This window comes from Salvelinus fontinalis, chromosome 32, assembly GCF_029448725.1.
Source record: "Salvelinus fontinalis isolate EN_2023a chromosome 32, ASM2944872v1, whole genome shotgun sequence".
Classification (NCBI taxonomy): Eukaryota; Metazoa; Chordata; class Actinopteri; order Salmoniformes; family Salmonidae; genus Salvelinus; species Salvelinus fontinalis.
In genome coordinates, this window is record NC_074696.1 from 11,280,867 (window position 1) to 11,289,765 (window position 8,899).

The window sequence follows — 8,899 nt, forward strand, 5'->3', positions numbered from 1 at the left end:
ACATTAGACTATTAGACAGTGGATACATTAGACTATTAGACAGTGGAAACATTAGACAGTGGATACATTAGACAGTAAGACAGTGGATACATTAGACTATTATACAGTGGATACATTCGACAGTGGATACATTCGACAGTGGATACATTAGACTATTAGACAGTGGATAAATCAGACAGTGGATACATTAGACTATTAGACAGTGGATAAATCAGACAGTGGATACATTAGACAGTTAGACAGTGGATACATTAGACTATTAGACAGTGGATACATTAGACAGTGGATACATTAGCATATTAGACAGTGGATACATTAGACAGTGGATACATTAGACTATTAGACAGTGGATACGTTAGACAGTGGATACATTAGACTATTAGACAGTGGATACATTAGACAGTGGATACATTAGACTATTAGACAGTGGATACAATAGACTATTAGACAGTGGATACATTAGACTATTAGACAGTGGATACATTAGACTATTAGACAGTGGATACATTAGACTGTTAGACAGTGGATACATTAGACAGTGGATACATTAGACAGTTAGACAGTGGATACATTAGACAGTGGATACATTAGACAGTGGATACATTAGACAGTTAGACAGTGGATACATTAGACAGTGGATACATTAGACAGTGGATACATTGGACAGTGGATACATTAGACAGTGGATACATTAGACAGTGGATACATTAGACAGTGGATACATTAGACAGTTAGACAGTGGATACATTAGACAGTGGATACATTAGACAGTTAGACAGTGGATACATTAGACTATTAGACAGTGGATACATTAGACTATTAGACAGTGGATACATTAGACTATTAGACAGTGGATACATTAGACAGTGCATACATTAGACTATTAGACAGTGGATACATTAGACAGTGGATACATTAGACTGTTAGACAGTGGATACATTAGACAGTGGATACATTAGACAGTCGAAACATTAGACTATTAGAATGTGGATACATTAGACAGTGGATACATTAGACTGTTAGACAGTGGATACATTAGACAGTGGATACATTAGACTATTAGACAGTGGATACATTAGACAGTGCATACATTAGACTATTAGACAGTGGATACATTAGACAGTGGATACATTAGACTGTTAGACAGTGGATACATTAGACACTTAGACAGTGGATACATTAGACAGTTAGACAGTGGAAACATTAGACTATTAGACAGTGGAAACATTGGACAGTGGATATATTAGACTATTAGACAGTGGACACATTAGACTGTTAGACAGTGGATACATTAGACAGTGGATACATTAGACAGTGGACAGTGGATACATTAGACACTTAGACAGTTGATACATTAGACTATTAGACAGTGGATACATTAGACTATTAGACAGTGGATACATTAGACTGTTAGACAGTGGAAACATTAGACAGTGGATACATTAGACTGTTAGACAGTGGATACATAAGACTATTAGACAGTGGATACATTAGACTGTTAGACAGTGGATACATTAGACTATTAGACAGTGGATACATTAGACTATTAGACAGTGGATACATTAGACTGTTAGACAGTGGATACATTAGACAGTGGATACATTAGACAGTTAGACAGTGGATACATTAGACAGTGGATACATTAGACAGTGGATACATTAGACAGTTAGACAGTGGATACATTAGACAGTGGATACATTAGACAGTGGATACATTAGACAGTGGATACATTAGACAGTGGATACATTAGACAGTGGATACATTAGACAGTGGATACATTAGACAGTTAGACAGTGGATACATTAGACAGTGGATACATTAGACAGTTAGACAGTGGATACATTAGACTATTAGACAGTGGATACATTAGACTATTAGACAGTGGATACATTAGACTATTAGACAGTGGATACATTAGACAGTGCATACATTAGACTATTAGACAGTGGATACATTAGACAGTGGATACATTAGACTGTTAGACAGTGGATACATTAGACAGTGGATACATTAGACAGTCGAAACATTAGACTATTAGAATGTGGATACATTAGACAGTGGATACATTAGACTGTTAGACAGTGGATACATTAGACAGTGGATACATTAGACTATTAGACAGTGGATACATTAGACAGTGGATACATTAGACAGTTAGACAGTGGATACATTAGACTATTAGACAGTGGATACATTAGACTATTAGACAGTGGATACATTAGACTATTAGACAGTGGATACATTAGACTGTTAGACAGTGGAAACATTAGACAGTGGATACATTAGACTGTTAGACAGTGGATACATTAGACTATTAGACAGTGGATACATTAGACTGTTAGACAGTGGATACATTAGACTGTTAGACAGTGGAAACATTAGACAGTGGATACATTAGACTGTTAGACAGTGGATACATTAGACAGTGGATACATTAGACAGTGGATACATTAGACTGTTAGACAGTGGATACATTAGACTGTTAGACAGTGGAAACATTAGACAGTGGATACATTAGACTGTTAGACAGTGGATACATTAGACAGTGGAAACATTAGACAGTGGATACATTAGACAGTGGATACATTAGACTATTAGACAGTGCATACATTAGACTATTAGACAGTGGATACATTAGACTATTAGACAGTGGAAACATTAGACAGTGGATACATTAGACAGTTAGACAGTGGATACATTAGACTATTATACAGTGGATACATTCGACAGTGGATACATTCGACAGTGGATACATTAGACTATTAGACAGTGGATAAATCAGACAGTGGATACATTAGACAGTTAGACAGTGGATACATTAGACTATTAGACAGTGGATACATTAGACAGTGGATACATTAGACTATTAGACAGTGGATACATTAGACAGTGGATACATTAGACTATTAGACAGTGGATACATTAGACAGTGGATACATTAGACTATTAGACAGTGGATACATTAGACAGTGGATACATTAGACTATTAGACAGTGGATACAATAGACTATTAGACAGTGGATACATTAGACTATTAGACAGTGGATACATTAGACTATTAGACAGTGGATACATTAGACTGTTAGACAGTGGATACATTAGACAGTGGATACATTAGACAGTTAGACAGTGGATACATTAGACAGTGGATACATTAGACAGTGGATACATTAGACAGTTAGACAGTGGATACATTAGACAGTGGATACATTAGACAGTGGATACATTAGACAGTGGATACATTAGACAGTGGATACATTAGACAGTGGATACATTAGACAGTGGATACATTAGACAGTTAGACAGTGGATACATTAGACAGTGGATACATTAGACAGTTAGACAATGGATACATTAGACTATTAGACAGTGGATACATTAGACTATTAGACAGTGGATACATTAGACTATTAGACAGTGGATACATTAGACAGTGCATACATTAGACTATTAGACAGTGGATACATTAGACAGTGGATACATTAGACTGTTAGACAGTGGATACATTAGACAGTGGATACATTAGACAGTCGAAACATTAGACTATTAGAATGTGGATACATTAGACAGTGGATACATTAGACTGTTAGACAGTGGATACATTAGACAGTGGATACATTAGACTATTAGACAGTGGATACATTAGACAGTGCATACATTAGACTATTAGACAGTGGATACATTAGACAGTGGATACATTAGACTGTTAGACAGTGGATACATTAGACACTTAGACAGTGGATACATTAGACAGTTAGACAGTGGAAACATTAGACTATTAGACAGTGGAAACATTGGACAGTGGATATATTAGACTATTAGACAGTGGACACATTAGACTGTTAGACAGTGGATACATTAGACAGTGGATACATTAGACAGTGGACAGTGGATACATTAGACACTTAGACAGTTGATACATTAGACTATTAGACAGTGGATACATTAGACTATTAGACAGTGGATACATTAGACTGTTAGACAGTGGAAACATTAGACAGTGGATACATTAGACTGTTAGACAGTGGATACATAAGACTATTAGACAGTGGATACATTAGACTGTTAGACAGTGGATACATTAGACTGTTAGACAGTGGAAACATTAGACAGTGGATACATTAGACTGTTAGACAGTGGATACATTAGACAGTGGATACATTAGACAGTGGATACATTAGACTGTTAGACAGTGGATACATTAGACTGTTAGACAGTGGAAACATTAGACAGTGGATACATTAGACTGTTAGACAGTGGATACATTAGACAGTGGAAACATTAGACAGTGGATACATTAGACAGTGGATACATTAGACTATTAGACAGTGGATACATTAGACAGTGCATACATTAGACTATTAGACACTGGATACATTAGACTGTTAGACAGTGGATACATTAGACTGCTGGACAGTGGAAACATTAGACAGTGGATACATTAGACAGTTAGACAGTGGATACATTAGACAGTGGATACATTAGACAGTGGATACATTAGACAGTTAGACAGTGGATACATTAGACAGTGGATACATTAGACAGTGGATACATTAGACAGTGGATACATTAGACAGTGGATACATTAGACAGTGGATACATTAGACAGTGGATACATTAGACAGTTAGACAGTGGATACATTAGACAGTGGATACATTAGACAGTTAGACAGTGGATACATTAGACTATTAGACAGTGGATACATTAGACAGTGGATACATTAGACTATTAGACAGTGGATACATTAGACTAATAGACAGTGGATACATTAGACAGTGGATACATTAGACTATTAGACAGTGGATACATTAGACTATTAGACAGTGGATACATTAGACTATTAGACAGTGGATACATTAGACTGTTAGACAGTGGATACATTAGACAGTGGATACATTAGACTATTAGACAGTGGATACATTAGACAGTGGGTACATTAGACAGTGGATACATTAGACACTTAGACAGTGGATACATTAGACTATTAGACAGTGGATACATTAGACTATTAGACAGTGGATACATTAGACTATTAGACAGTGGATACATTAGACAGTGGGTACATTAGACAGTGGATACATTAGACAGTGGACACATTAGACTATTAGACAGTGGATACATTAGACTATTAGACAGTGGATACATTAGACTATTAGACAGTGGACACATTAGACTATTAGACAGTGGATACATTAGACTATTAGACAGTGGATACATTAGACTATTAGACAGTGGATACATTACACTATTAGACAGATGATACATTAGACAGTGGATACATTAGACTATTAGACAGTGGATACATTAGACAGTGGATACATTAGATTATTAGACAGTGGATACATTAGACAGTGGATACATTAGATTATTAGACAGTGGATACATTAGACAGTGGATACATTAGATTATTAGACAGTGGATACATTAGACAGTGGATACATTAGACAGTGGATACATTAGACTATTAGACAGTGGATACATTAGACAGTGGATACATTAGACTATTAGACAGTGGATACATTAGACAGTGGATACATTAGACAGTGGGTACATTAGACAGTGGATACATAAGACACTTAGACAGTGGATACATTAGACTATTAGACAGTGGATACATTAGACTATTAGACAGTGGATACATTAGACTATTAGACAGTGGATACATTAGACAGTGGGTACATTAGACAGTGGATACATTAGACAGTGGACACATTAGACTATTAGACAGTGGATACATTAGACTATTAGACAGTGGATACATTAGACTATTAGACAGTGGACACATTAGACTATTAGACAGTGGATACATTAGACTATTAGACAGTGGATACATTAGACTATTAGACAGTGGATACATTACACTATTAGACAGATGATACATTAGACAGTGGATACATTAGACTATTAGACAGTGGATACATTAGACAGTGGATACATTAGATTATTAGACAGTGGATACATTAGACAGTGGATACATTAGATTATTAGACAGTGGATACATTAGACAGTGGATACATTAGATTATTAGACAGTGGATACATTAGACAGTGGATACATTAGACAGTGGATACATTAGACTATTAGACAGTGGATACATTAGACAGTGGATACATTAGACTATTAGACAGTGGATACATTAGACAGTGGATACATTAGACTATTAGACAGTGGATACAATAGACTATTAGACAGTGGATACATTAGACTATTAGACAGTGGATACATTAGACTATTAGACAGTGGATACATTAGACTGTTAGACAGTGGATACATTAGACAGTGGATACATTAGACAGTTAGACAGTGGATACATTAGACAGTGGATACATTAGACAGTGGATACATTAGACAGTTAGACAGTGGATACATTAGACAGTGGATACATTAGACAGTGGATACATTAGACAGTGGATACATTAGACAGTGGATACATTAGACAGTGGATACATTAGACAGTGGATACATTAGACAGTTAGACAGTGGATACATTAGACAGTGGATACATTAGACAGTTAGACAGTGGATACATTAGACTATTAGACAGTGGATACATTAGACTATTAGACAGTGGATACATTAGACTATTAGACAGTGGATACATTAGACAGTGCATACATTAGACTATTAGACAGTGGATACATTAGACAGTGGATACATTAGACTGTTAGACAGTGGATACATTAGACAGTGGATACATTAGACAGTCGAAACATTAGACTATTAGAATGTGGATACATTAGACAGTGGATACATTAGACTGTTAGACAGTGGATACATTAGACAGTGGATACATTAGACTATTAGACAGTGGATACATTAGACAGTGCATACATTAGACTATTAGACAGTGGATACATTAGACAGTGGATACATTAGACTGTTAGACAGTGGATACATTAGACACTTAGACAGTGGATACATTAGACAGGTAGACAGTGGAAACATTAGACTATTAGACAGTGGAAACATTAGACAGTGGATATATTAGACTATTAGACAGTGGACACATTAGACTGTTAGACAGTGGATACATTAGACAGTGGATACATTAGACTATTAGACAGTGGATACATTAGACTATTAGACAGTGGATACATTAGACTATTAGACAGTGGATACATTAGACTGTTAGACAGTGGATACATTAGACAGTGGATACATTAGACTATTAGACAGTGGATACATTAGACAGTGGGTACATTAGACAGTGGATACATTAGACACTTAGACAGTGGATACATTAGACTATTAGACAGTGGATACATTAGACTATTAGACAGTGGATACATTAGACTATTAGACAGTGGATACATTAGACAGTGGGTACATTAGACAGTGGATACATTAGACAGTGGACACATTAGACTATTAGACAGTGGATACATTAGACTATTAGACAGTGGATACATTAGACTATTAGACAGTGGACACATTAGACTATTAGACAGTGGATACATTAGACTATTAGACAGTGGATACATTAGACTATTAGACAGTGGATACATTACACTATTAGACAGATGATACATTAGACAGTGGATACATTAGACTATTAGACAGTGGATAGATTAGACAGTGGATACATTAGATTATTAGACAGTGGATACATTAGACAGTGGATACATTAGATTATTAGACAGTGGATACATTAGACAGTGGATACATTAGATTATTAGACAATGGATACATTAGACAGTGGATACATTAGACAGTGGATACATTAGACTATTAGACAGTGGATACATTAGACAGTGGATACATTAGACTATTAGACAGTGGATACATTAGACAGTGGATACATTAGACAGTGGATACATTAGACTATTAGACAGTGGATACATTAGGCAGTGGATACATTAGATTATTAGACAGTGGATACATTAGACAGTGGATACATTAGACAGTGGATACATTAGACAGTGGATACATTAGACAGTGGATACATTAGACAGTGGATACATTAGACAGTGGATACATTAGACTATTAGACAGTGGATACATTAGACAGTGGATACATTAGACTATTAGACAGTGGATACTTTAGACAGTGGATACATTAGACAGTGGATACATTCGACTATTAGACAGTGGATACATTAGACAGTTGATACATTAGACAGTGGATACATTAGACTATTAGACAGTGGATACATTAGACTATTAGACCGTGGATACATTAGACAGTGGATACATTAGACAGTGGATACATTAGACTATTAGACAGTGGATACATTAGACAGTGGATACATTAGACTATTAGACAGTGGATACATTAGACAGTGGATACATTAGACTATTAGACAGTGGATACATTAGACAGTTAGACAGTGGATACATTAGACTATTAGACAGTGGATACATTAGACTATTAGACAGTGGATACATTAGACTTTTAGACAGTGGATACATTAGACAGTGGATACATTAGACTATTAGACAGTGGATACATTAGACAGTGGATACATTAGACTGTTAGACAGTGGATACATTAGACTATTAGACAGTGGATACATTAGACTGTTAGACAGTGGATACATTAGACTATTAGACAGTGGATACATTAGACTATTAGACAGTGGATACATTAGACTATTAGACAGTGGATACATTAGACTATTAGACAGTGGATACATTAGACAGTGGATACATTATACTATTAGACAGTGGATACATTAGACAGTGGATACATTAGACAGTTAGACAGTGGATACATTAGACTGTTAGACAGTGGATACATTAGACTATTAGACAGTGGATACATTAGACCGTGGATACATTACACTATCAGACAGTGGATACATTAGACAGTGGATACATTAGACAGTTAGACAGTGGATACATTAGACTATTAGACAGTGGATACATTACACAGTGGAAACATTAGACAGTTAGACAGTG